General features: G+C 35.9%; 1 long non-coding RNA gene across 1 annotated transcript; it reads right to left on the bottom strand.

The window, feature by feature from the left end:
• Positions 1-12,977: 12,977 nt before the first annotated feature.
• Positions 12,978-20,439, bottom strand: LOC108447865. Its single transcript, XR_001863566.1, has 2 exons — positions 20,358-20,439; positions 12,978-13,778 (listed from the first exon to the last, which is right to left on the bottom strand). It is a non-coding gene; the product is annotated as an uncharacterized LOC108447865 (long non-coding RNA).
• Positions 20,440-20,591: the final 152 nt, after the last annotated feature.

Genomic DNA, 20,591 nt, shown 5'->3' with positions numbered 1-20,591 from the left:
TCAGCAGGACCTTCCCCTGAATCTTTCCCCCATGCTTAGTGACAGATTTTCATGAAACTTGTCGAAACACAGAATCTCTGAGATGCCTATCTCCTCAGTGGGTAAAACAAATAATGGGGGAGGTCAGACAGCTTATAATAAACATAAGTTTCATCTTCTTAAGAAATCAATATAAAAAAATTATTTCTAGTTTTCACCTCCTTTTTTTCTATACATGGGTTATTTTTGGCTTCTGGATTTTCAGAGACTTGGTGTTTTTCTGCTGTTTATTAGCAGAACTACTCCAGAAAAAAGCTTTGTCATGCTGCTGCTGCTTTTCCTGCTTTATCTTCTTAGACCCTGACAAGCCTTAGCAATGTTTAATTTAGGGTCAGAATGAGATACAAAATCCAGAAAGCAGTGTCATGAATACAAGTAACATATTGGAAAGTGTCCTGAATTTCAGGCCCCATTCATCCTACTTTATCTTGTAGTGCCTAGCAGTAGTGGAGCTCTGCCTGCATCTGCTTCCTCATGGTCCCTGTGTAAAAAATGGAGAAGCAACATTCAGGCAACTGAGCCTTCACAACAGCGCAGCATTTTTAGGTCCCTGGTAGATATGGCTACACCAAAGGCCATGTCTGACCAAAGGACCCATAGCATTAACCTAATTTTCCTTCAGCTTGGTCTGAATAAGTTATATTAAAGTCAGGTGCTGTAGATCTACATCTTGTCTTTTTCATTAGATCAGAAACAGAACACAGATCCCTGCCAGTATCTTCTTGTGTGTACTTGATTTTATTTCCTTCCTAGCATGAAAGGTTTCTCAAAATGTTCTCTGCGCAATAGCTCTGTGCTTTGAACGCAGTATATAGAGCATGATGAGTGAGATGGATCAACATGTGGAGAGATTTGGACTCCTCTTTGGTATCTGTTTCCATCTGTCAGAACTGGAAAATAGAAAGTAATGTGAATCGTTCACATTTAACTATAATCTCCACTGTAAGGACTGCCAGAGATGACTTTGGCACAGTCTGCCTGGGCAGGTATCCAAGACTTCTCGTTGTATGTGTCTTGACTTAAGGAAGCCTCCAGGCACAAGAACCCCAAATGCTTTTGCTTAGAAATGAGTTCCAAAACATTTAACATTGATGTGATCCTGAATTTTGTAAATGTGTTCTTTTTTTTCCCCTTTGAACGGGTTTTTTTAATGCTTAAGCTGTCTGATGATATCAAGGAAATTTTACTTGATGTGCATTGAAAAATGCTTAGAAATCCCTCTCTCTCTTCCCCTCCTTCTCTAACTCTTTCACAAGAGAAGACATTAATGAAAAGATCAGTTCTAAAGCAGAAGATAGATGAAAAGATAACTTAAAGTGACCCTCAACTTGAACAAAAGCAACATCCCTTTTCCTCAGACTTATACTCCTAACACTTCACTCTGTTGCTGCTTGAAGGAGAAAAGAAAAAAAACACAGCAAGATAAAAAGTAGATATCAATTAATTACAAAGCCCTCCTCTTATATTACAGTTCTGCCTCACCTCTCCCTTCTCTGGCTAGTGAATGACTAATCAGGAGATGTTGCAGGTTTCTAGAATGATGAGGCCAAACAGAACTGAAAAGTTTGTTCCATTTCACCTCTCATTATGTAGTCTGAGTGATTTGGTAGGATTCATTTGGTTTTAACACAGACCTTGCAAATTAGTACATTTCTTCTGTAATGCAAATATTTCCTTAGAGCAAGGCACTGTTACTTTACTATTAACAGAACAAATAGAAAGACATACAGATATGTTGAAATTCATCTATGGTGGCTGAGGGAGGACTCTGCTGTTGTTATTTACCTACATTAGCAGTGAGCGCTGAAATTGAAGGATAGCTTGTGAAATCTGTGTGTTCCAGAGGCAGTGACAATGTACTCATATATAAATACCAGTGTTTCCCTGCTAGGTATCTATTCTTGGCAAGACTGAAATAAAAACTTAAATTAAAACAAAACCACATAAACTTACTAAACCTCTGTGTTTTTTAACTTTTAATTGTCATTTTTGGTTTAGGAATAATACATTGAATACTGTTTACGTCAGTGTTAATGCTGTCAAAAAGGCTATAACAGGTGTTTCAGCTCATTAGAAGTTCTACTTACCATACAAAATCTGGAAGAAAAGAATCTAGTTATAACTTCTGTTTTAAAAAAAGTTTAAGACATCCCATTTTTATAATTTAAAATGTTCAAAATTTTCATCTACATTGGAAAATATTTGCTTATCTATAGTTTAGGAAAAGAGAAACCTGATATTAACTTTGCAAATTTTCATCTAGATCTTTAGAGGTTCTAAAAGAATGTGGATAATTTTCTTTGCTAAAGCTTCACTGATTTACATAGTTTGAGGAGGCATCCTCTGTTGTACAATGCCACATGCTACAGAAGTGACAACAAACCACAAGGATAACATTCCAGCCCTATGACATTGCTGGGGTTTTTTTCATGCCGTTAATGCAGTGCTTTTTTAAAGCTGGATAACTTAGGTTGAAAATGTCCTCAGGCAATGTAAGGCTACTGTAGCAAAACCTGTGTCATCCCATCTGATCACCAGAGTATGACTAAGGAAAAGAGGACAAGTGAACAAATTTCAAAGGTCTGTCTTCACGAGAAGAGACCTTTGATAAAGGTCAAACAGTGCAGCACCACTGCCTTAACTCTTACTCCAAATTAGTTCTGAGCCTAACTCACCTACAGACATATGCTTTCATTTATACCTTCCCAGCAATCACACTGTCTGCCTAAACCCAGCTCAAGGCAACAGCTCGTGAATAGGAGGCTTTGCTTTAACATGTTAATATATACAATAGGAGAGCTCTCTATCACAAAGAAATTATTTCTTTTTCTATGTAGTGACTTAAAAATTTGTAAATGTTAATTTCCTTTTTATTTTTTAGTAAATACATCAGTAAAGGTCACCCACAGTTTTGAGACATTAGTTCAAATTTTAATTTAATTTCATGGCATATAAAAATGCTTGAGATTTTCAGCTTTTGAAAGCAAAATATTTTTTCATTTCCCATCTACTGTCCCTTATTTTTCCTTTTTGTGATTTTCCCCAACCCTTCTGAAAATAAAGCTCAATATTGAACAAATGGTTAAACTTGTCAGTATGATGCTGTATTTCCCCTGTTTCCCTATTAACACAGACAATATTAATTTAGGGATAATATTACAAAATCTTAATTCTACCTGAAGTTAAGATGCCTGCCTTGGCTAAATTTTCACTATTTTACCACTAACTGCTCCCAACATTGTTTTCCTGCCCATAACTCAAAAAAAAAAGGGCTCAAGTAGTTTCCTACAAACCACAAAAAAGTAATTTTCCTACTGAAGTAAGTGCACTGATACATCATTGATACATACAATATCTGAAACATATTTTTAAACAGAGTTGCATGGGATAAAATGGGGATTTAGTGTGAATTAAACTGCTTTTACAGTAGTCAGAGCATAACCTTAGCTAAAATTTTTATCAAACCAACGGAACTGTTAGAATTACTTTTCTTTCCCCATTAGGAATAATGCAAAATCAATACATGAGATTATTGCATGATTAGCAATCTTACATTATGTATTCAAAGAGAAAGATTTTCACACAAGTTTCCCTGAATGTGTTGATGAAAGTGAGCTGTAGAGATAGAACATGTTCAGGAATATTTAATGAAGTATGGTTCAAATACCGGTGTCATTTAAAATTAGGAAGACAGAAGTGATCTAATGTAACTTCCTCTTACACTCACTTCAGCTATGCTCCAACTGAAACAGATGTCTCTTCTTTGCAGGAGAGTAAGAAGGTTAGGGATTACTCTTGGTATGATTTAAACTAAAAATATTGTGCTTTGTCAGTGGAAAAAGAGGCTGGATTCACCAGAGGCTGGATTCACCCAAGGTATCTAAGATGAAGTCTCATGTAATAAAAATAAAAGTTAAAATATAATAATTTTTAGTTGACTTTTGCTTGTTCAAGATCTATTTCAACATAAAGGGACATAAAATGTGTATGTGTGTATGAGAGTATATGAGTATAAAATACTTAACATTCTGGGGTTTTTTAAACATAGAATGTTTATTTATACTTCATTCATTATTTTGCATATCCCAAAGCCACTAAAACAAATGTGACCCTCGGCTGAAAGCAACAAAATTGCATGTCCATCTATAAAACACTGTTTTGCTTGGGGCAATACATCTTGAGCAAGTGTATAGCAAATCTCAATGCATTTTAATATTAAAAATTTAAGCTTGGAGAATGGTCTTATCCGGTTCCCAGGCCCCCTTTGCAGCCCTTTGGGGAACATCTTTGCTAATGTATTGAAAATAAGTAATCAGGAGGGAAGTATATATATATATAATAATATACATTACTAAATGGATAAAATATCTCCAAATACAGCTACATCGTATTTGATACATATGCCTGACAGCAAAGCAGCCTGTCACTGAAATGGAATCATGTATATTTAATCCTGTCAGAGTTAGCCAAATCCTGCCTGACCAGTGCATCTTTCACTTAACTGCAAAATTAATAAGGAGGGGTGACTCCAGGGTCAACGTTTCCTTCTCCTGGCTCCTCTCCAGACCTGGGATACCATTCTCGAGGTAGTGAGTCACCCTCTTCTCCCTATACATCCTAATTTCTGTTAAAATCAGTTACAAGTGGTGCTATGTAGCTCAACCAGTGACTGAGAGTTCCGTGTCTGAAGGCATAATGTTTGTTAGCCATCTTTTCCCCCAACACACAGGTTGTGAATTGGAGATATGCTGTAGACACGATCTGTTGCAGCAGTGGGACTGTGCAATAGCAGTAGTTGTATCCAGAACTTTAATCCCTAATTTCTAGAAGTCCCTAAGAACATTATTATGCACTAGAAATTTCCAAGTCTCAGCTACTCAGAGCTATCAATCTTTTTTTGATCTCCCTCTGTTCGTGCTCCAAGCAGATGATAACTTGGTTATGTTCCCAAGCCTTGCCAAAGCTATATAAATATGTTAATGTCATGCTGACCTAACCACATCTCCATGCCTTCTGGCCAGTTAGGAGACCATTTCATTTGACAGGAAAGAAACTGTGTACACACAGCTTTGTGCAGCATCTGGAGTTACTGTCATGTATAATTGGTGAATGACCAGAACTCTTCTATACCCCTCTCTTTTCAGATTTTCCCTCTATTCTAGGTGACAGCTTGAGCTGTTAGGTACTGCCTTTGCAAGGAACAGTTCAGCTTCTCTATATACTCAGCTCCCTTATTTGGCCAAGGTAACATTACTGTATGCATAAAATCCTATTAAAAGCACTTATGAACCTCTCACTTCTTAAGATTCTTCTCTTAAATGGCTCACACTTTTCTTCTTTTCAATAAAGTAGCTCTTCCATTTGATTAACCTATACAAGCAGCCCCACAGTTCTGCAACTTTTACACCCTATCTTGAAACCCATAAATTCTTGCATGGCACTATATTTCTGCATTTGGTTTTTCTAGATTCCTTCCTCCCTCCTACCATCCTGTCCACACATTTTGTGCCACTCGTTTTCCTTGTCTGATTCATGGAATGGCCCTGGATGAATGTCACCTCCTGCTCTATTTTGTTCTTTTAATTCACTTATGATGAACAAATAGTCCTGTCAGCTTATTGAAGTTAGCACAGAGGGTCTTTGAGACTTATCCTGCCCACACCACTTTGCCCTCCTTCCTAATATTGACTTATACTATGTGTATGTTAAGAATTGATGTACCTGCTTGTCCCTTTTTGTCTAAAGGGAAAAGAGAAAGACTGATTTTTCTTCCCCTCCCTCCTTATTTTTTTTAATAAAAAAGAAGAAACCAACAGTTAAATATGGCATTGCACATATATTGGACCAAACTCGGTTCACTTTTTTCTCATTTGTATCTTCATTCACTTCTGACAGGTCCTTTCATGTTATTTGATGGGCAGTGTTTGAACTCTGTCAGTCACTACCTGGATTATTATGTTAAGAATAGAAACAAATAATTATATTGCCATAAAGGTATCTCTGCAGGGTTTCTTTAAGAAGCAGATTTCCTGATTAAAGCAACTGCTGGCTTCTTTTATTTTTGAAAGGCTTTAAGCAATCTGAAATGTTGCTTTGATTCAGTCATGATAAGCAAGTACATGCAGAAACATTGCAGTACAGAGCTGCTTTTTATACTGTGGCTTTTTACAAAGGTTTAAATTACTAAGCCTAAATGAGCTTCTTAGAAAAGGAAGAATGCCTCTTGCTTGTCGCAGCAACTGTCTTTTCTGCCTGCAGTAGGCAGGACATTGACCTCTACCTGAATAGCCCGAGGTAAGAGGAGTAGCCACTGGAAATTATTTATAACCTGACCAGCTCATTTAGTTTCATCCTCTGAGGCCCTCAGAGTTGAACTGACACAGCAATAATGGCCAGCGAACTTTTGATCCAATTAATTGTTAATGAGAGGTTTGATTAGCAAATAAAGGGCCTATTAGGTTAGCTGATTGTCTTTCTTTTGCAATACCAGAGGTCAACTTTTTTTTTTTTTTTTTTTTTTTTTTTACTGAAAGAAAAGTACACCGTGTACTCTGTGGTTAAATTAATCACATGCTCACAGGTGTTGAGTAAAGTTGATTCAGGAAAACAGTCAGCTTCGACATCTATCTGTAGCCATGAGAATGCCATACGTATTCCTCATTTTGTTTATGATTGTGTTTTCTTTGTTTTGCTGTTAATTCAGCTGCCTCCACCTTTCTGTGCCTGCAAAGTATTGCAGAAACCCAACCTTCTCCTTGTCCTGCTTTCCTCCAGACTCACCTTACAATTGTCTTTTATTTTAATTATGCTGACAGAATTCTCCGTCAGTTTCAAATTAATTAATTCTTCATATGTATTTAAAATCTCCCAGTGTATATGTGCAAGAATTATTACAGTGATGTTCTAGTCCTGAAAATTTCACTCTTGAGTTATGACATGCTTCTGTAAAATTACAATGACTAAAGAGAAACACAAGATTAAGGATAAAACCAAACTACAAATGACACCGATGTAAATTAACGGTATTTTGATCTTAGTGCAGCCATGCTGAATTTATACAAGCCTGTAAATCTGTCATTAACAAATTGATCCCCGTAGAGTAGGTTTTGTCATATGAACGTTTAATCTTCTTTCATATTATCAATAGTGCTTGGAAACAGAATGTTGCTCACTGTCTCTTCCTTCCAGCCTTCATAATGTAGAGAAAGCCCTAATTAGAAGAACACTTAAATTTGTTGTCAGGCTTTCAGATATTAAAAATCTGGAGATGTGGTTGTCTCTTTTGCAGGGTGTGATTGTAGTCTTTAATTACATGATCACATTGTGGTTTTTTGTGGTTTGACTGATGGGATGGATGGATGGAAGGATGGATGGATGCATGCATGCACGCATGCATGAATGGATGTTACCAAAAGCAGCAAATCCTGAGTGTTTCTTTTCAGCCTTGTTACTCAATGAAGGCTCATGACATGTTTTCTGAGTGTTATCCAAACCTTGCCCACATGAGAGAAATCGTAATTTTGTGATGATGTGTCCTGGTCATCATTGTAGTACAAAAGTACATAGCAAACAGTATCAAAAGAAAAAGGCAATGCAGAATAGTGCAGCTATTTCTGTTGTGGTGGTTTGCTTTGTTTTGTTTTAATTTTGTTCGCTGAGTGGTTTTTGATTGTTTCTTTTTTTCTTTTACAGGAAAATCTGATATGTAGAAACATTAATTTTATAGGTGTAGGCTGACTGTTCTCAGAGACATGTTGCAATACCACCCAAACATTGATATGTAGCGTCATGAATTTGAGCTTTGCCCTGCACTCTGCAGACTGAGGTTTGTAGCTCTCTCCCACTTAGTGGAACTTCTGAGTGGGTGTTCTGACTGGTCAGCAAAAGGCAACAGCAGGGAGCTGTGAAAAAGATAAACCCCTTTGATATTGATGGCATCTTCAGCAGCTTGGTAGTGCACCTGGCCTACCCTCATGCTCTGGTTTTTGCTTGTCTGTTTGCAAGCATATGGCCTGGTTTCTCTGTACGGGCTCTCTGTTCTCTAGCTGCCTACTAACAGAGCTCTTACCAATGTAAATATGAGCACCCAGCAAATTTGCAAATCAGAGACCCATAAAATGAACAGCACATAATGAGTAACCACCTGCAAAAAGTTTGGTTGAAATGACTAGACCAGCCTCATTAACAACCAGTATGACAAGAGGCAAGGTTTAATCCAGTCCTCTAAGGCTGTTTTAACCACAAAACTTCCTGTAATCTTCTCTGATCCAGTAATTTCTCAGTATCAAAGTGTGATAAGCTTAGATAAGGTTGCTCATACATGGAAACCTTGACTTTGCATAGGTTCTGCTTTTGCCTGGCTTTTCTAGGTTCACATATTTCATTTGTAATTCCTAGACCTTTGAAATTAATTAAGACTTAGATCTTATGTCTGTCATTAGCTGAACTAAAACCTTTTAGACCACGGCACAAGCTTCTATCATGTCTGACTACAATCAGCAGTTTTGAGGTTTTGTCCTTTGCATAGAGACATTCTCAGAGGTAAATGAGGCCTACAGTTTGCCAAGGGCTTTCACAGAACTCTTTTTGACCTCTAATATGTACCTGAGGCTCTGGGAGCCCTGATTCTTTCTCAGCATGGGATGGGAATCCTCCTACTTCCCTGACCTAACCAGCCAGAGGCCTTCTGTCTCCAACTTTGTCAGACTTTAGCAAGACTTATCCTTTACTTCAGTGTCATTCACTGCGCTCCCAGTCCTGCTTTTAGTACCTAACTTCCCTTCATCCACAGTCTTTCTGTATGATCAGTGTCTCTCTCTATTTCTGGTCACCCTGATTGCTTTTTTTAGCTATAAATAGAAAATATTCTATACCTGAAATTATATGTGAGGCTTTACCCATATGTGCGCAGCCAGAACCTCACAGGCACATGTGCAGCTGTAGACATGCACCAAATGGTTCAGAATTCTTACAGCCATAAGTAACTGAAAACAGCCTTTAATAATGAAAAGTAGGATAATGTTATCAGCTTGATGTATAATAGTCACATATTTTCTCAGGGATATAAAATTCTGTTTTTATGCATTCTGCATAATATCTCTCTTTGCACACACCTCCAGTGACTAAAAAAGGTATGCCAATGGGTACAACCAGAATAGTAGTCTTGCAGTTTGGATGGTAATTAAAAAGAAAATTGCAGAAACTAATTTTGTTTCCCGTAAAACTAATGGCAAAATCACCAAAAGATTTGACTGTGTAGAAAAATGCTCTATAAAATATAAAATATAAGGATAGATAATGAAGACATAAGTATTAAAAAATATAATTTGATAATGGAAATCCATTAGTACTTGTGCAATAACACAAGTACAGATTATTGAAAATACCTAATTGAGTCTGAAAGATGCATTTTAAGATGAGCTGTCAGTTGAAATGAGCATCCAAGAAATTGAGAAAGGAAGTCTGTTTAAAGCAGCAAGCTCTGAATAACTGTAAATTCTCATTGCATGAGATGTGGCATGGCCATCAGAGCTTATGAGGAGATCAGTGGGATAAAAGGGAGTAAAGTATGCAAAACAGACACATTGTTGTGCTGTGTTTGGACCACCTTCATCTCAAACCATATCAGAGCTGCTTCAAGGAATGTTTGGTAAGAGTTTTTGGATGGCTAAAACCAGAAGCCTGGAGGGCCTTGGAATCTGAAACCCTTATGAAGTCACATTACTGACACAGCATTTGCTGACAGCCTTCTGACAAAATCTCTGTCACAGACTTCCCACGTTAACCTCTGTGCTTCAGACCTCATTTAATTTCACTTCAGATTGAGTCTGTTTTGGGCACAATCCTCCTCCTGTTACATTTTTTTTTGTCCACTGTTTTTCAAAGTACTAAATAAACATCTGGTATTATAGAAAGCTAGTATGTAACGAGAATGAAAATAATTTTAAAAAGACAAGGGAATCACTATTAAAAAGTTATTTGGTTAACAGGGTAAGCAAAAACTGAAAGACATAAAGATGTATGTCTGCATTAATAAAAGAAGCATAGTTAGCTTTCTAGCTTTTGATTGACATAATTTCTGTTATCTGCTTGCGGCTGTATATTGTACGGATACAAATCACTAGCACTTTTTTTCCCCCACAGAATAGTTTTATTCTTCTTCAAATCAAAGTGAGCAGTGTTTTTAACTTTCTGTCTCAGGCTTTATGAAGATGTTGACTATAATAAGGGATCATTAAAGTCCATATTCACTTCATAGGTCAGTGTAGCACCTTCCTTGCATGTGGTATCATTATAATTTTTTAAACATTAAAACCTAGAAAAAATAACACAGAATTTAAGTGTGATATATTCTGTTTAAATTACTGTTTTATTATTAAAATTTGTTTCAGATTTCCCTAGCCATCCTATAAAGTGACATAATCTCCTAACTAAAATGTCTAATTTATTTCCTCGTGTTCCCAATATTGTTGAAATTGGCCAGTGCTACTCTAGGTGCCAAAGCTCTAACAGACTCCAAAGAAACAAAATGGTTTGTCTGATTTTATTTTCAATTATCATTATGCTAATAGAAAAAAACATTTAACCTAAGATGAGAGAATAATCCCATTACCAAACAAATTCAGTGGGTAAATACAAGGGTGATTTATAGAAATGAATGTTTGGAATATAGACATTTAGAAAAAAAAGAGACAGTTTCATTTATATTGAGAATAGAACCTGATAATGAGTGATTTATGTTTGGACCAGTTCAGTAACTTCTCAATCCACTGGAGAGTTTCCAACCTACTGAGAGGATGAAATGAGAGGGTTTATGAAGGGAAATGAATGATGTACTGTGTTATTTTTGAGAAGAAAAGGGGATGGAAGGACTGGTACACATTTCACATAGTCACTGTAGTGTACATTGTGTACACTCCACAAAATGTTTTTCCTCAGTCTTTCCAAAGCCACAGATGAGCAGATTCATAGACAACTGGAGACTTGATTACACAGATTACAGTGTGAAAATGATATGTTTTGGCTGTTATCATGTATGGCTAAACATCATCTACAAGAGAATAGACTCCAGGCAGATACACATTGGTGTATTCAGAGTCTCAGTAACCTCTTGATGCCTTGATAGTAGGTGATCCTTTGGCCTCTATGGATGAAATACACTCCCTCCTGAGCTAAAATAATAAAGTACTCTTGACTCATTACTCTCTGAATTTTTTAGAAAGTTGTGAATTATATGGAGAAGAGGTTATTCACAAAGGCTAATTGCCATAGTCCCTCGGTGCAAGCAAAGAAGCATCCCTGAAGGAACCAACAGAATTACGTCCCAAGTTTAGATGTGCAAAACAGTTCCTTGAAAAACATCTGTATCTACATAGACTGGAAAGTTTTCTTATGAGGAAAGACCCCACAAAAAAAAAAAAGTTTTAGCTATTAAAACTTCATGTTGATCATCCAGCCCTTTGATTCTTACAAAATTTACTTCTGTGGACATGCTGACAAACACAGAAACTTGTAAAATACAAAAATGCAACACAACCGATAAATGAATAAACATCTTTTCATCTTTTTATTTTATTTTTTGTTGCTACAACATGAAATTTTGCACCCTGAAAAATACTACTGCTCTCCAATTTATTGAATATGCACTTGATGTTTGTCTCCTGATGTGAGAAGAGATCCATATTCGTATTTATTTTGCTCTAAATTAGCCACTCGCTTATTGACCCTAAATAGTTATCATCTCAGCTGGAAATATATTAGAGTTCTAGTTGCCAAACAAATATTCAGCAAAAGATGAATAAAAGCATATGGGGAGGAAAAACCCGCAAAGTTTTCACTGCCAATATAATGGAAGGCATTCTGGCGGACAGCCATCTGCACCCGCTGAACAGAGGGATCCTGGGATGACATTGATCGATTTAACAGTAGGAAGGTATTAATGATATTCAGCACTGATGGCTGAGCCACTTCACACTCATTTGCATTTCCATTCATCATCTCAGCATTTATCATTATGAGGCGAATGCCAGAACTAATTAAAGTCTGGGCTAACAGGGTGACATGGGAGTCCAGCCGCTACTTATACTGAGGAAATACGGGAAACTTTCCAGCAGGAAGTAGACCAACCTTACACCAAACCCAATTAACTTAATTCCTAACTAAACCATTTGAGGGTCCTTCATTTGAATAAACTAAAAAGCTGTGACTGAAGTTACACCATGTCTTTTTCTCCTTGCGCTCTAGTAGTTTCATGACTCAATAACATTGTCTGATGTAGACATTTGGGAGATTTCCTTAATGTGACTCCACTCCTCCTCAGTGATCCCCTCCTAATTTTGTCATAGGAAACAGAGATACTATTTCAGATTCTGAGATAAAAATTAAGTTTTAAAACTAAATTCTAACATAATTTGGTTGATCCTGAAGAGACTTAAAAGGTATTGTGAATGTCCTAGTAAAAAAAAAGACACTCAAAAGCTGGAATACACAGAAATCTATTGTTTATGTAATAAGGCTAGTAAATTACCTCTTCAAAGAGAAATTAAAATTATTTGTATGTGTTCTCTAGCACAAAAATATGAAATATTTCTTCTCTGCAGACAAAGACTTGCTTGGCATATGACAGGTAGACAAGCTGTCCTATTAGCTGCATTGAGGCAACATGTGAGCAAAATGATCAAGATGCGTCTTGGAAAGTTTTGGTTTCAAGAATCTCCTTGCTGAGAGCTGAGAATAATCATAAGGATATATTTTATCAAGTTCCACTTAGGTCAGGTCTCCAGCACCTTTAGGTTCCTTTGAAATTTCCAAACAGAAAGAACAAATGTGAGAGGAGAAAGGTGTAGCACAGAACACAATAGAAAATCTTTGCAAGTAAGTTACTTTTACATTTTTAATTTTTTTTCCAAATATAGGTAGAAAAGTAATCTTTTCAAGTGTGGATTTTAGTAAACATTATCTGTATTAATGGTTCTATATGCTGTTTTATATTTCAAAGCAATATTTTATTTTTCTTTCTACATGCATAAAGAGACATTTGATCTAGGGTCTGGGTGACATGGTATCATTTCATTGCCCAAGGAATTTCTCTATTAGTAAAATAAATACATACCACCAGGTCAAATATCTAGTTCCCATGTCCACAACAAAAACTCCTCAGTTTCCTGTCTACAACACACTTAGAAGGAAACATGGCTTTTATTCTCTTTTGCAAAAACATTAATGGTTTTAAAAGAGGTGCAACATCTTTATCTGTCTAGTGACATCCCTCCGTTCATATCCACATATACGAGAAAAGGCCATGCTTCTGTGGGAAAGGCTGGGTCTCTCCAATGATGCTTCAAAACAGTCAAGAGATTCATTGATTAAAATCGAATTTTCATAAACCCTTTTGAAATTTAATGAGGAAAGTAGTGAGCCTGTAGTCTTGGTGAATCTTGTATCTTCTTCTAAGAGGAAACAGCCTTTGGTCATACCAAGTTTTTAGTGATTTCATTGCATAGGTTCATCTGGAATGCATAAAAGTCAGACAGGCATGGATGAACTGCTCAGGCTCTTTTTACCAGGCATTGATGAAAAATATAGGCATTTTATAAAAGCAGAATGAAGATACGCAGGAGATAATTTTAATTTTCTTTTCATGCTGGCCAATTTAAATTTAGTCTTCCTTTGTGGTAACCGCTTTGTCCTCTTCATGACATGTATTTCTGAACCATTCACATGGCCAGGCAGTGTGTAGCCTGTAAAAAAGATCAATGAACAATGAAAGGTTAGATTATATTGACTTAATGTTGATTAGTTTACACTGAGTTGTCTGCTGCAAAAGATGTCAGAGCTTTTGTAGTTCATTAGCTCCCATCAATTGAACACTGGCTTAAATTAGTACATGAGGCTCTTCTTTTCTGTAATGTAATTTCTACTTGCATTTCATGCTTAGCTTTCCTGTCTGTACTTTCATGTGATGGCTGTTACAACAGTTTTCTCCATGAGAGAAAAGGAAAAGAAAGAGCCTGAAAAAATCAGAATGATTGCCAGGTGAGATCCTGCTCATTTTGCATAGGGAAGTTATCCCACTTGCTATGATCAGTAAGATCTCTGACACCAGTTATATCAGAAGTGTTATTCACCTGAAACATCTTGCAATCGTGCTGGGAAATGACACCTTATAATTTAAAAAAGTATGACTTTACTAAATTATACCCTTACTGTCACAAATTCAGTTGCAGCTTTTGGAATTTATGATCACAGTTCTGAACAAATTTGGATTCCATAAAAATATTTGCTGTTATAAAAAAAGTGTCAAAAATTTGGTTCTGAAACAGCTCTAATATATAGTGCTAATAATATGATTTTTTTTATCTTTGAGGAGAGAGAAAGAGCACAAATTTAGAATCGTGGAATGGCTGAGGTGGGAAGGGACCTCTGGAAGCCCTCTGATCCAACCTCCTTGCTCAAGCAGGCCCACCTACAGCCAGTTGCCCAGGACCATGTCCAGGAAGATTTTGAATATCTCTAAGGATGGAGACTCAACAACCTCTATGGGCAACCTGCACCAGTGCTCAGTCACCCTCAGTGTAAAAAACTTATTCCTCATGTTAAGGAATAAACAGGACAGAACAAGAACAGGTTTTTATACTTATTTTTGTCAAGAAGCAGGATATTTTCTACAAGCTGGCCAACCTTCCAGCTGTGCTCTGTGGCAGACTCCTTCCACCACCATTACCACAGACTCTGAAATATGTTAGAAAAGGATGAAAGTTGCTGCCAGAAATACAAAAAGTGTATTGCACAAAACTTGGTTTGGCAAGATTAATCCAAATTGGCAAAGGAATGACTGCTAAAAAGAGGGCCTGTAGGAAATAAAATGCTGCAAAGATTAAAGTTTGCACTTGAAAGTAGAACTATTTATAGATTTCAAATTTTATATATTTGAACTTTGATTCATATCTTCAGTGTCATTAATTATCAGTTTGCAGAAAATAATTTTAGTCTGCTTGGAACATCTTTGCCAAAATGTTGTTGACATCTTTTGATTTGGGGTTCTATGGAATATTTTGATTTCAACATAATTTAGTTTCACTATTAAAACAAATGCCAATATTTTATTTCTTCTAAAATATCCCAGTCTTAACTTAAAATGATAAAAATAAGACTCCGTATGTTACTAGATTCTTAAAAACAGCATTATTTCAAAATCTCCATTATCTAAAGTAATTTTGACTTTCAGGAAGTCTTAGCATTGCTAAGAAAAGAGATACCGTAGAAATATAGAATTGTAGTTCCATCTATGCACTCTACACAAAGCATATAATCATGAGCTCTGTCTTTGGAAAGGTTTTTGGGGTTTTTTGGCCAAAATTCTAACAAGAAAGCCACGTGAAAATGAATTACGATTACAAAAAAAACCTTATGTAAAAAAGGAAAAATACATAAAAGTCCCGAGTGATCATAATGATGTCTCTTAAATCTTCTTTTCCACTCCAATAATTTGAACTAGCCGAGAAACTTTCCAAGTTATTGATGTAGGAAAAATCTCACTCTATGCACCTGCTTCACCTCATTATAATTCTTCTTCTCTTCCACTCTGTTCTTCTGACTGGTAAGCTCATGAGCCCATACATGGTAAAACTACATGTGCATATAATGTAGGGTAGAAATTATTTCTTGATATTACCCAGCCAGTCAAAAAGACACCAGACACAGAAACAAAATATATGGTATTATAGAAGCCACCTTGATTTTAACTTCTTTGCTCAATGATATGAATCAGGTAAGACAATGCAACGTGAATTCTGGTCATCCAGAGAATGATACGTAATAGTTGTAGATAAAACTGATTCTTATTCTGCTCCTGTTTGTACATGAAAAATCAGTGAAGAACTATAATTTGGACATTTCAATCACATTTCAAAAGAAAAGGAAAAAAAAAACCAGGATATCGGGGATATTAGATTCAAAATCTGATTATAGCTTTTGAAATTAGGATTAAACTTTGAAGTAAGTAGAGTTTTTATTTTCTTTTAACAGAAAGGACTACTGTTAATTCTGTTTTAATATGAGCTTTACTAGGCAGTAAAGGTGCAATATTTTGGTGATTTATGTTTCTTGTACATCACCTTGCAAGGTACTATCATTAAATGTCCAATAAGTATCTGATACAACCAAAATATAACTGGTGGTCAGTCTGATATTAACTATACTTATGGCTGCTATATCAGTTAATCTCAAGATAAACATACAGTGTCTAGTCTCATAGAAAAACATAATGACTATGTTACTGAATTTATTATGAGTTTTATAAACAAGTATTTAAATGCCCAAGTCCTGGGTTGTTTTTTTAAAGTTACTTAATTGTTACATATGGCTAAAAGAAATACAGGTATAGATAAATACATAATTATAGAAAATGCAATAAAACTCAAAAAATCATGTGAAATATCATACCGGTTTCATTTATTTTTTTTAACTTAAATTCTTAACCAATTAAATATAATGAAATAAAGAAGTTTATTTTATTAAAGGAGGCTTTTATGCAACACAATCTAAATAAGCCTTTTTTTATCTCTTCTAAAATTAAGCTCACAGGACAAAGGACTGAGAAAGTTTGAGGCTTTTTTTAGGGTAGTCATGAAAATAATCAAATACACTATCATGCCTGAGCTTCTCTACTTTGAAACACAGAGATAATTCATGAAGTGAATTTCATGATCTTGCCATTTAAAAGGTTTCCATGGAGAAGTAATCAGAATTGTTCTGTATGATGATATTTATTATTCATGGTCCTACTCTAGCAGTAAAATAGCTAATAAAACAACCTTAGAGAAGGAAATACTGCAGCAGGCATTCTGTGACTCTCTTGTAATGGATAAGGACTTCAGATTCACTTGTAAAGACTCTATTCCTCACTGTGTTCATGGTTATGCATTTACAGGAACACACAATAAATATTATTTTTTATCTCATTTTCATGTTCTTTTATAGTGAATAAACACCATAACATAAATATGAAATATTTCCCATCTGGAAAAGGGAAATACAGTCCAGTCCCAGTAAAAATAAGCATAGCAATCATTATCATTGTAAAACCAAACTAGCCAGATTGGCTGATAAATGGTACATCTTCTCAAGGTATGAAGCTGAAAATACTCCTGGAAGATACTGCACTCAAGTTCTTGTGCAGTCACTGTAGAAAGATGAGAAAATAATAATAATAAAAAAAAATATAAATTTTGTCCCCCAGGAAAAAAAGAAAAAGATGAGAAAGAGAAAAAGAAAGAAAGGAAGAAAGGAAGAAAGGAAGAAAGGAAGAAAGGAAGAAAGGAAGAAAGGAAGAAAGGAAGAAAGAACTTCCAACAACTTGTTTTCCCTGGTTCCTTTTTTATAATAAAAGAATAGTTTTGTGAACACTGTCAGCCTTATGCCATATGTTCCAGGAAACTAGGGACCCTTGAAGAAGAAGAGGCTTTTGAATTATTGATCAATGATTAGCAAATGCAATCGAAATTGTAGACTTGACGTTGTGCAGGGATTCATAATTTATGAGTGGACAAAATAGTAGGTAGCAGAGGTAGTGGTAGGTGATTTCAGCCCCCATATTGATTACTTAAAACAACAGGAGGTAAGTGTAGTGTGACAGACAGAACAAAAACTGACAGCTCACTGCCTGTCCATCACTACAGACTGAGCACTGAGGGAATAAAGCTTAGTGTAGAAGCAAATACATTTCTATTGTGTGTCTTTGATCATTATGCTGTTCCACTAGACCAAAGGACATATTTGTTTATAATTTATGTATTCCCTTACTATAAAAGATTGATAGCATCCTATTAGATACCATAGTATCTAAATATCTAGATAGTTTGTACCTGTAACAGCTTGAGATGCAATATTGTGGAACATTTGCATAGCCTATCAGCAAATGTAAAAACCTGGGAATGGAAAGGAGACGAGGCATGTCTGGCACCAGCCTAGAAGTCAGCTCTGTTTTCTATCCTTTGCTGTGGTCTGCCTGCTCTTCTTGGGCTGCTGTAATTCTTCCTTACAGATCAGCTCTTGAGAATACTGACTCAGAAACAGACCCATCCTGTCAAGAAAAAAGCAGTTTCCACCTGTAATTCTATGGATTGGTGAAAGAGGAGTAGGCGGGGGAGGGGAGTCATCCAGTCTCCAGCTCACAACTGCATGGTCATTTCTGCACCCAAGTAAGCAATCTCTGTGTGTATCAACAGAGGTAAACTTCTTCATCCTTGAAGAGCTGAAAGAAGTCTATGACTGCACCAAGTGATTAAGTGACACTGGGGAAGGGTCTAAGACTTTTTGCTGGTAAGTTACAGTATATTTGGTTGGAATCATGCTGCTACAAAACCCATTCAAAGACATATGGTTGGCTTGTGGTCCTCTGCTGCTTCACAACAGGGAGAGGCATGTCTGAACAATTATATTCTGTTTTCTACCCCTACTATAAGTCAGCATGACCCCAAAAATTATGCAAGAGTTTATTAAAAAAAAAAAAATTAAAAAGGAGAAAAACAAGAAAAAATGTCCAAAACCCCGGAAAAGTGATTTGAACAAGTAGGCAAGCAACGGAAGAGCAGAAGTTTCCAGCATTAGAACAGAAGCTAGAGAAAACAAGATGTCTGTGAAGAGCTGGGATGTGGACACAAGATGATGTTGACTGCCTACAAACTGAAGCATATATAGGAAAGTGGACACTGGGAGTGCATTATTTAAATCACGGAAAACTGGAGGATAATTCAAGGGACATTGAGTGATGAGTGTGGCCTGGGACCTGTATCTAAAGAAAACTCTTACTGACATTTGGTTTTCAAATTTATTTTGGTTAATATGCTCTGTTGTAAGATTTTTAAGAAAAATAAGACCTATTTTTCACCTGGAGCAAATTAAGACAGTGCACAGGGATTCATGTAAAAAGATAATTTGCCTGATGAATTACATTCAAATACCATGAAAGTCCAATACTTTTATGTAAACAACACCCCACAGTGTAACCTCATAATCCAAATCATCATTGGGGTAATGACCATAGAAAATAGGCCTTATGCAAGAGAAACCACCTAGTTCTGATGACAAACACTTTTGCCTTTAATGACGACAATATTTTTAACTGGACGAAGAGTTAGAAAAGATGGAAAGAATGAGTAGATTACTTGAGTAATGAAAATTACCCAGGAAAGCCTTCAAGGGAGAAAAGGTATCTCTTTCTCTGCACGCTTGTAGAGGAAACTGCTAACAGGAAAGAGACATTCCCCAGTCCTAGCAACTGTGTTTTTTTCACAGCAGCTGGCAGAATGCCTTCCCACTTCCCTGCATCAAGTAGCCTTTGAAAATTCCACTTCACTTCAGCTCTACACAGCTTGTGACACTGCTAATGCCTTTTGGAAGTGGGAAATTTAACCATTTTTGTCAGTCTTCATCACACATCTTCCAAGGAAAAGCCAACATAATTAGAGAAGTCTGTGACTACAGATTTAAATGAATACCACTTCAAATGAATACAACTTTATAAGAAATATTTTTATAAAAATAATTAATTTTTTAAATAAAAATAGAACACATTTAATAAAAATAACATACATTTTTTAAGATAACTGAGATTTCTCACTTAAATTCCATGTTATGTTAATCCCACAGCATATGATTCAGGGATGCAAGTGAATAAGTAAAGTAAAATATAAAAATTAAAATGAATATATTTGAAAATCTGTTAGAGTGGGCATGATTCTGTTATTATAAGATGCTACTACAAATGGCAAATTTTACATTTAAGACATTCCAACTTTAAGTGTAAAGATATATTTTGCATAGAATAGCCTTGTTTTTACTGGAGAAAGGGTTTGCATGAGTTAAAGATGCATGAAATGTTATTTTTTCTTTATTTATTTTTTAAAAAAAGCAAATAAGGAAGTTTTTCCTTCAGAAGTCATGATATGATCTGCTTAACACCTTCATTGCTTCATGTTTGATGAGTATTATATTCATCCCAAACACATGTTATTTAAATCCTGCAGAGTAGCATACCATCCTACATTGTACCTTTTTTGTTCTTTATAGTGGCACTAGGAATGATGCTCTGTCAGGATTTCTATATCTTCATACAGATAATTAACTTCCCTTTAAGATATATTGCATGAGTTTGGCAGCTGCTTCAAAATAGTTATTGTTTGTAGAGTAAATGAGTTTTCATGGTTTGGCTGGTTTGGGTTTTTTATTTCCCCATAGGAAACTGAGGATAAAAAAAATGAAGCATCATAAGGATAATGTGAGATGATTTATAATTATTTCTGATAAACACTGCATACCTGGAGCTGCATGAAATTCCTTCTGCCTCTCCTCTTGACAGATTACAGTCTACCCATGTCATGGGTTAGCAAGCATAGTCCCAGAAGTGATGTTCTTGCAAAGGGGTGCTTACAGTTTCCTCTGGGAACTGATAGAACCTATCAGCTGGCCAGTTTGAATATGGACAATTCTTTGAGCCACTTAAAGTTGTGATCACCTCTGTGATCCACATTTAAGAATAGGCAAACTCCCCC

Source organism: Corvus brachyrhynchos, unplaced genomic scaffold (assembly GCF_000691975.1).
Source record: "Corvus brachyrhynchos isolate BGI_N302 unplaced genomic scaffold, ASM69197v1 scaffold7, whole genome shotgun sequence".
Classification (NCBI taxonomy): Eukaryota; Metazoa; Chordata; class Aves; order Passeriformes; family Corvidae; genus Corvus; species Corvus brachyrhynchos.
Note: the sequence above shows the minus strand (reverse complement) of the source record. Positions and strands in the feature narration are given on the sequence as shown.